The sequence below is a fragment of the Lactuca saligna genome, chromosome 4, assembly GCF_052625555.1.
Source record: "Lactuca saligna cultivar CGN05327 chromosome 4, ASM5262555v1, whole genome shotgun sequence".
NCBI classification, from domain to species: domain Eukaryota; kingdom Viridiplantae; phylum Streptophyta; class Magnoliopsida; order Asterales; family Asteraceae; genus Lactuca; species Lactuca saligna.
In genome coordinates, this window is record NC_136420.1 from 52,451,696 (window position 1) to 52,462,570 (window position 10,875).

Below are 10,875 nucleotides of genomic sequence, written 5' to 3' on the forward strand. Positions count from 1 at the left end.
TCTTTGAGGTGGACCTGACCAATGCACACCCAATGTACTCGATCCCATAGTCCTTCACTTGACTCACATATACATGCGAACAAGGAATTAGTCTTACTTTTCCCAAAGATAAATGTTCTCATTCATCACACAATGTACGTTGCATGATTCCAATTTTCTATCCAATTGAAACTTGGGTGATGAGAATCTTTCGTTATTTGGTAAATTCTTGACACTTTCACAAACGAAAGAATCAAATCCATATTGAGGCTTGAATATACATAAACATCAATTTTCACAAAAGCCATTGTAACGAGATATAAAATAAAATCAAAATTTTATTTATTTATAAAATGCGGAAAACTTTTCCTTACAACGCAATTACAAATGAAAACTATGTTTCTAAATATTTCTAAGCAATCTATCATAACTCTTAAGCAGCAGCTCAAGAAACTGATCATCGAACCATGCGATTGAAATCCATTTCTTCACGATCAGACTCAACCTACTCTTCTTTTAAGCTTCCTTTGATTCTACAAAACATCAAAATGTAATTGCATTAGATCATGTATTAAGAATCTTCAAATAGGAATTTAATAGACTTAGACAGCATACTTACCTGAAGTAGAGTAAAATTTTTTGACTTTATCATCCTTGCGATCTTTCAGGTAAATATGGCAGCTTCACAACTAATGCCTCTTCTTTTGGCAATAGAAACAGATGGACTCTTTAGGAATAGTACACAGGATTATCTCAGACTTAGCATTTCTCTTTACCATTTGGTCAAATGACTTGACCATGGTCGATCCATTTCCAATAGGAAGAGAAAGCTTTTCTAGACTTCTAGTGTTACCATTGTTAATGTCTATGGAAGTTTGGGAAGTAGATCTTCCAATCAATTTTTGCTTTTCCAGTGCGCCAAATCATTCCTAATTCATTAGCAACAAGCAAATATGTTAGATCTATAAGGGTCATGTCGTGATCTCCTATATAGTAGTCCTAAAAGAACCCACTATATGACTTAGGAAGTGACTGAATAACCCAGTCAACAACCAACTTCCTCAAGATTTCGACACCAACTCTCCCAGCTTGTCAATATGTAACTTCATCTCCAAGATGTGAACACATATAGACTTTCCTTCCTGCCAATAGGGCTTTGAATGACCTATAACTTGTGGATTAGGGATAATTATTGGAGGAAGTGAAGTTCCACTACTGCACAAAAAAAGGATTCATCTTTCACCTTGATCGCCTTGTGGAAATCATCTTTATAAAGAAATTTTTTTTCAAAATATTTAGGAATACGATAGTTATTCAAACTAGACATCTACAATGGGAGAAATTCAAGTTTAGTTGATTTTAGTCCTTACTATAACACCCAACATGAAGCATTAAGGCTAGGACCCAACAAAATATTTTAAAATTTTGAAAAGGGATGTTGTAATCCAAACTACAAAACATTTGAAGGTAAGTAAATGATGATTTATCAATTTCCACCATGAAAAACGAAATTGATCATTAGGTTTTAAATGGATTGAAACTCCTAGATCCTTTGAGATTCATTGAACATTTCAATGGCATGTTTAAATCTCGATTGTGCCCTTCAAGTTTGTGACTGGGATGCCGAGGATCACAAACAAGGTGTGAATAACCATGCAAACTAGCTTGGTACACCCAGTGTTACAACCACCTAATCAATGTGCCGATTAACCACACACGCTCCATTGATCTATGATTAATATGAAACTACCATTTGCCATGTACTGTCAATCCCAGATTAGTTTTTCGGTTAACCACACATGCTCCACTAACAACTGAACAAGGTGCAAAGTGCAATTTCATGGGTTAGCACCAAATTCACATTTTCCTAAAGTAACAAAGATTGAGAATTTAATAAAAGTTTAGTTACTTTATAATTATCATTATACTTTTAATGAAAATTAATGTCCTATCAAACCTGTTCGGCTAATGACCTTTCACCAGTCAAGGAAGCGGTGGGTGAGAGTGGACACCCATTAAACTACCATTTTATAGGCAGTAACCTTATCCCCCCCCCCCCTTATAGACCGGTGTCGTGAATAAGGTCTACTAACGGTAAGACTAACTTATTCTTATATATATATATATATATATATATATATATATATATATATATATATATATATATATATATATATATATATATATATATATATATATAACCTATAATATAACAAAGTATAAGGGTAGAATTTTAAGTTTTAAAACTCTAGGGTTTGGAACTAAAGTATACAAAAGTGAAACTTTACAAATTTCAAAACTTGAGGGAATGTTTTGAAACTTGTCACAACTTTTCAAATCCATAACTTATGAGTTTAATATGGTTTTTATGAAAAACTTTTCAAGTTCCATAACTTGAGGACAAGTTATGGAAGACTTTTAAAACCATTAAGATGACTTTTAAAATGAGACTCTTGAAATTCCATAACTTGAGGACAAGTTATGGAGTTTACAAAAAACACATCTATGAAAAACTTTTCATATTCCATAACTTGAGGACAAGTTATGGAGTTCATAAATGACATTTAGATTAAAATATATTAATTAAAACAATAATCAAATAATTTTCTATGATCTATATTAAACTCATAAGTCAAGATAATTCACATAAACTATTTACAAGAAATTAGTATATCATATAAACTAATAAAAATCCAGAAACTATGAAAATTATCTTGTAATTGGACAAGCATGATCATTACTATATAAAAAATAGATTTCATGGTTCAAAAACAGTTTGGGATAATGATCCTAATCCAATTTGACCACAAAAAAAACTCGAAATTTTGCACGCGTATGCATCACCACGTCATAGTAAATATTGTCACGTCATGGTAGGCATGCATAAATGATATTTCCAACTTTAAGAAACAATAAGCATCAAGTATAATGGAAAACAAACCTAGGCTCTGATACCACTGAAGGGTTTTATTATACTACAACATCCTATGGTGTACATACAACCCTAAAAGCTAATTATACATGCAATATTGTTTCAAAATCTTTAAGCCTACAACTAACATACAATTGATAAAAACCACATATAAATGAGTTATAAAGTTACCTCTTGGTTGTAGCTTGTAGTACTTCTTGAGTTTGGCCTTTACGAAGTTAGTGCCCCAAGTGTTGCACCTCAAATGGAATCACACAACACCACCAACAATGGAGGACTTGAGAGAGAATACATACACTCTAAAATTAGCTATAGCTATTCCAGGAACACTAGGGTGTCAATATTAGAATCTACTGCATTTCTTTTATAGTGTAGCAAAACTAGGGTTACACCATGTAAACCCTAATGTGCATGAACTTCCATATTCCTTAGGCTCCATGGGTTTAAACCTCCATAGATCATCCATGGGTTGTCACATGGATTTTTCCCAACCTAATGAATCATAGATCATTGGCCCACACCATAACAATGAATGATTTACCAAATCAATCCATATATATTTAATTAATCTCTTTTGATCACAAAATTAATTCCAAATTAATTCTTTATCAATACTAATTAAATTATATGATTTCATATTAATATATTAGAACTTATAATATATTATTGGGAAATCTCCAGAAAAGTCCCAATATTTTACCATAATTTACGAAAAAATCCCAAACTAAAATTGGTTTATGAAAAAGTCCCAAAAACCGGTAAAAATGACGATTTGGTCCTATTTTCCCGATTTACCGATTTCATTACATACCCGGAAACATTAAAGTCCCATTATTTACCATAATTTTCATTAAAGTCCTATTATTTTACCATAATTTGGGACTTATTCGTAAATTATGGAAAAATAATGGTACTTTATTAAAACCGGTTAAGTAATGAAATCGGTAAACCTGGAAAATAGGGCCAAATCGTCATTTTTACCGGTAATTAGGAATTTTTCATAAACAAATTTTAGTTTGGGACTTTTTCGTAAACTAGGGTAAAATATTGGGACTTTTCCGGAGATTTCCCTATATTAATAAATCATGAATATCCTCTACTCAAAATTCCATCCTTACAAATTGTTCTGGTGCCATGAAACCAAAATGGACCATGTTACTCTCGGTTCAACTACATACCAATTATAGTTATGGGCTTAGACACCTAATCCAACAATTATGTGGTAGTAGTTGGGGTGAAATAGTCCCCGTAGCCGATTGAGACAAACCGGAGGGTAGGTTGGCACCCCAGAAATGCTATACAGGGTAGGTCGGGCACCCCAAAATTGTCCAACAGCATGTTAGTCATGTGGTATGTGGTATAATGGGGGAACTCACTAAGCTTCGTGCTTACAGTCTTCAGTTTTCTTTTCAGGTACCTCTTCATCGAAGGGGAAGGAGCCGGCATGGTAGCAACGCCTCACACACATAGGATTTTCCGCATTATGAGATTCTTGGGATTGTACTCTGACATTATTATTATTTTATGATATGGGTTGAGACATGTGACTATGGTTTTATAAGACGATGTGACTTATTTGGTCATTATCTGGAAAGTCATCGATGTGTTGGTATGAGATTTTGGGGTGACTAGAGGCACTCACATTGGGAGGATTTTGAGGTTTTCATCTGAGATTCGGGATACTTGGAGTTATTTGGTCATTATCTGGAAAGTCATCGAGTGTCGCGTGTACGTTCCATGAGTCAGGAATGGTGCATCTGGTGAGCGAGACTATAGTGTGGTCTGTTAGCATGTCAAAGGATGATGGTTCGAACCCTAAGTGGTGGAAAATTAGGTATTCTATAAGGAGGATCCTCAAACTGATGTGGTACATAAGTTTGGGTTATGGGGATCTGCAGTCCAAGTATATGAGACTGGGGAATGTGGTAGTGAAGGAAACGTACAGAGCGAGATGATGCATGTTGCATATGCTCATGTGAGAATGAGTGTCTTCATGGCATGTAGCCATTGGACAGGAATCTGATTGTGGCCCGTGTTCGTTCGGCTTTTCCAATGTTTGAGTTTCGAGATGGTTGGGTTGCTAAGGTCAAGATTCGATTTCTGAGAGAATGATAGTTCGACATATAGCTTGTTATATGTACTCCGAAAATGAAATAATTGATTTGTCAATAAACTTTTGTGTTCGTATGAGTAGTTCCACATCGGCTTGATCAGTAGAGGATCGAGCTTTGGATTGTCGTCAACGTGTTCTTAGTCGTTGATGATTCCTCCGTGCTTCAAATGTGAGTTGGAGTACTTCAAGTTTTGAGTCGTTTGAATGGAAGATCAGTAGTCATGATAAGACATCGTAATATTTTGTGATGTTGTATCGAGGTATCCTAGTATGATGCCCTAAATTGTTAGATTATGAGACTTGGGTTTGTCAAATGGCAAGTGCAACATCAAGCAACTATATTTCCAAACGTGAGATCATCAGTTAAATTGTCGCCAGATGAGGATTGTCCAAGGGTGTAAACTGTACTGAAGGAAAGTGCCTTGTCTACGAGAATTTTTGTCAAGAGTAATGATGCATAATCTCAGTAGGTGTGTGCACCTATATATATGTTGGACCGTGGAGCATGAGTTAATGAACTTAGTACGATGATGGCTTGATGATGAGATTGTCGGGGTGACAAGAAAGTGAGTAGATCCAGGTGGGAGTAATCACTTAGTATTGTCAGGGAAAACCATGGGGTGAGCCCATGGCGAGTGAGAGAGTGTTGTAAGACTATGAAGAGCCGTAGCAATTCACAAGTCAGTGAGAGAGTATCGTAAGACTGTAGGGATCCATAACATTCACGAGTCAGTGAGAGAGTATCATAAGACTGAGGGGAGCCATAGCGATTTGCGAGTCAGTGAGAGAGTATCTTAAGACTGCGGGGAGTCATTGCAATTCACGAGTTAGTGAGAGAGTATCGTAAGATTGTGGGGAGCCGTAGCATTCACAAGTTAGTGAGAGAGAGTATCGTAAGACCGCAGGGAGCCATAGCATTCACGAGTCGGTGAAAGAGTATCGTAAGACTACGGGGAGTCGTAGCAATTCACGAGTCAGTAAGAGAGTATCATAAGACTGCAGGGAGTTGTAGCATTCATAGGTCAGTGAGAGAGTGTTGAAATACTGTGAGAAGCATAAAATTAATTGGTCAAGGTGTAATGCTGAGAGGTTATTAAGCCTGGGTGGCCTTGCCAATTGAGTTCTTGGGAACTTGGTGGTCGGACCAGGGGCAAGACTGGGGTCTCAACAATGGTCGGGAACCATTATGTTTTGAGTTGGGTAAGGGTTGTCGCAAATCAAGAGGATCGAGGTGCAATACATGCGTAGATTCGTGGAACAAGGGTCGTGAGTTGAGTATTAGAGTGGATGCGAGTGGTTCCAATTCTGTGTCGGACTAGACTCTTATGTTTGAGTTTGGCTCTATCTATGTGGAGGATGGGCAGGTTGGGAATTCGTAGTTTTCAGAGGGGTTTCATTTTAAGAGGGGATATTTCCCGTCTGATATTTTAGAACTGAGAGAATCAGTTCGTTGGTTTGAGGAGAACCACAACACGTATGAATTACCAAGTAGTAGACGAAAAAGGTTGAAGGTGAGGTGCAATTTCAAATAAGTTGTAGTAATCGATTGGGATAAAGGAAACCTAGTGATTATGGATCCAACATGATTGGTCGAGATAGCTCGGTTGGATAGAACGACTGTGATGTCGTATTGTCAGATGTGCTAGGGTAGCCATGTAGGTTCAACTTTTAGGACAGGAGCTGACCTGGTACTCAGTGTTGGAGGAACATTTGAAGGGAAGTTGGGGCTTATGGTTATGGATATCAGAGGATATTTCTGACCAGGCATGGTCATTCTACTAGTGTCTAAGGGAAGAGTATTGAGATTCATTCTTCAGATTGGTTATGATTGCAGTGTCGGTGGTTGATACTTGGTGAGATGTGACCCCTCCGTTCCTTTGAGTTACGATCTTGATCGACTAGTATGTCTAACATGAGTGATCAGCAACCAATTATGGTCAACGACTTTCTCCCATCGATCGTAGCAAGATAATTAAAGTTAGAAGTGTTTTATCGGGTCTGCTATTCGATGAGCAATTAACATGGCGATGTTCTACATGGGCAATCTATCGAGGAGACAGACCACTACAGTTTTCGAGTTATGGAGAGTAAAAGCTAATATTGCAACGGCAAAGGGGGTTCTTCCTTCTTCGGGCGGAGGGTTCTTGTTGAGTATCGGATGTCTTGGGAGGGGGTTGTTGTATGTTACGATATTTTTCCGGTTGTGCTTCTCGGCTTGGTTGTTTGAATCTATGTGTCGATAAAGAGAGATTTCGAGGGCGAAATCTAATATAAGTGTGGGAGAATTGTAACACTCCGATTTCCTAGATATGGAACTTGAGAATTTTATTCACATTAGAGAACCTACTTGACGAGTTGGTTGGTCTAAACTTACTGTGTAGGAGTTGATCAGAATGTACGGAATATGAAGCCTTCTCATCGAGTCGGAGGGTTGAACTCGATGGGTTTAGTCTGTTTGATGAAAACCCTAATTATTCGGGCTTTCACCCTATTTAAATGACTTTACATCCTTTACCCCGCCTCCCTCGTCACGCTAACATGATGAGAGAAACCCTAATCGAGCTATTACCATCTGCGTAAGAGAGAGAGAGAGAGAGAGAGAGAGAGAGAGTAAGATTGTATGTTTTAATGTATTCTTGGAAGGAGTTTGATGAGCAAAAGTCTTGGAATGAGAAGGAGCCCTTGGATCCAATATTCTTTCAGTGTTAGCTACCATTTGGAGGTAAAACGTTATCACCTTGAACATTTGTTTTTTTAGATCTCTTCACTGGGGATTTTGTAGCCATTTCCATCTTCTCTTTGAGTCCTTTTGATGTTTAAGCATGCCTTGAAGATGAGACTTTGGATCGGGACTATACTAGGTCCCTTGGGCCTAAAGATTCAAGCTTTAACAAGCTATTGGCCAACTTTCATGCATTAAACCCTTTATTGAGCTCCGAGTTGGCAAACTTATCCCTAGATGCCATGTATGGACATAAAGTTTGCATCTTTACGTGGCATTTCAGCTTTAGAAGGCTAGATCTAGAGTATGGGGCCTTAGTTCTGATTAAAAACGTCTGAATAAGAGACTGGACTGAAGGGACTCGACGATTTGGTGAGCCAATTCGACGAGTTGAGTTGAGATTTCTCGTGTTTGGATTCAGGGTGAACTCGACGAGTTGGTGGGACAGTGCAACAAGTGGTTAGGGTTTTTCACCAATCTTCTGGACTCTGCATGGACTCGACAAGTTGGCTAGCAACTTGGTGAGTTGACTCGGGTTTTCGTGATTTACTGGGCACTGAGGACTCGATGAGTTCATGAGCTGCACTCGACGAGTTAGGTCAGCTTTGACTATTGACTTTTCTTGACTTTAGGGTTTTGGTCAAGCTGTGGAGTTTAGAGGCCATGGAGAGGCGGAGTGTAGATTGGTAGTTCAAGTGTGGGATATTGATGTGAATTATGAACATTGGTTTGGCATGCGAAATTAAAGAACACACAAACAACACGATGATTTTGGTGTTTAAGAGATGCATTCGATTATGAAAGGTGTTACAAAAAAAGGATCTAGATCTAAATCTACATAATTAACACACACTAAGACTCTTAATTTTACATCTCTCCCACACACCTCTACATGTGGAATGAACCCACCATATATAGAGGTGTTTACATGTCTCTCTCTCTCTCTCTCTCTATCTCTCTCTTTATTTCTCATGTCATAAGGCTACTTTACGACATGCAAGTAGGTGTACAAAAGTCAAACCACTTACAAAGTCATACATGGATAAATTTGTATCCAACATTCTTCCCCTCAAAGTTAGGAATGGATGACCCACTTCAAATCTTCCAAACTCGAGCAACTTCACGAACTAAGCCTCAAACATGACATATGTAGAGATGAACATCAAATCTTCAATTCTTCCATGATTTTTCAATTTGGGTTCTAGAATGTGAGACCATACGAACCGAGCATCAAAAGCTAAATAGGAGTTTCTCAATCTTCAAAAAAAGTACCCAAGTTTCAGCATAAAAGCACACTCCAAAAATCATCAATAGTTCCAAACCCATAATGAACCGAAACCATTTCTGAATCACCAATCGAATCATCTCATGAACTTCAAATACTCGAGGTCACTTCTGTCTTCAAGTCCACGTAATATGAAATTTTCAACTTTTGAATTTCCATATTTAAATCTCTCACCTTTTTATAATCGAAAAATGATTATAAAACCAAAAAGGGAATGAGAAAGCGCTCAACTCGGAATTTTTCTATCCAAAACTCCCCCCTTAACACATGGCATAGACATTTTGCTTCAATCTGGAAAATCCAAAAAAAATCTCCAATTTTTAGCTTTGTTCATTGACCGCCTTTGACAAAATTTCTCAAAATTAGGTAGAAATTGTCAATTTCAAACTTCTGCAGTGATCCGGTGCCCCCAAAACAACCAAAAATGCAAAACACTCCCCCATTTGCAACGCTGGGTAGAAAGCGTCAATTCGCATTATTTGCAAGGGCCTGATTCAAAAATATCCAATTTCTCAGAATTTTCAGTCCAATGTCGAAGTTGGGTGAATTCTACCAAATCTTCGAAACTTCAGGGACCATCTCTGAAAAATCCATTTTCTTCCAAAATGTCGAAAATTAATCCTCATTTCGAAGGTGGGTACAAACGGTCAACCTTTCGAAACATAAAGATTAATTTCGAAACTTTTCTATTTTATTCCAAAATATCAAATATTTATCCTCATTTCGAAAGTGGATAAACGTTATCAAACTTTCCAAAATTAAAGGACTAAATTAAAACTTTTATATTATCTTCTCCATTCGTTACCTAGTAAAACAACAACTAAAAAACTTTCAACCTTCCTAACAAAAATCTTTGACCATCAATATTCAATGCTCAACGTCACTCAACTCGTCGAGTGTCGAGAGTAACCAAAATCTTTGTTAGTCGACATCTATGCCCAAATCTTCAACATTACGTCCCAGTTCCAAAATTCATTCTCAACACACAATCCCAAATGTCGATTCTTTGCAAAATTGTGTTCGACATCTCTGCTCCAAACCACAGATAGCAAACTTAATCCAAAAAAATTGTTTGACCCATTTAATTTGTTCGACCTCAATACTCCAATTCGAATCAATCATAGCCCCAATCTTCACTTATCAAGCTGGTCAAAATCGATCGACATCAAAATCTACCAACTAAGATAGAATCAATTTGAAACAAATAGCGATTCAAAATCGACAGCAAAAATCGATTCCAACTCAAAATTGACCACGAACACATATGTTCGTTCCAAACCATTGTCAATCCATAATGTTCGACATCAAGAAGCTATTTCCAAATATTTTTTGAAATTGAACCCCAAATCAATCATAATTTCGACATTCATAGCCCATGTTCAACTTATATCAAACAATTTCAACTTCCAATTCAACGAATCAACCTATAGAAGTCGAGTTTTACTTTTTGGGGGATTGACTTTTCAAAGTCAAACATCAATAAACACGAAATTGACGAATCTAATGTCCAATTTTAGATCAAAATGTGTTCAAACAACTGTTCTAACAATGTTCTTCACAAATATTTAAAAGTTCTTGATCAATTTCATCAAACTCAAAAACTCAATTTTCGATTTCTTAGTTCTAACTTGATCACAATCTATCTTTGGGATTAAACTCAATGTAAAGAATCAATTCACAAATACATCTCCACAAAAAAACTAATCGATCGACAAAAATGATTAAAGATGAACGAGATTCCAGAACTAAGAATAGAAGAAAACAATGAATACGACGTACAACGAACACACACACACACACACACACACACACACACACACACACACACACACACACACACACAC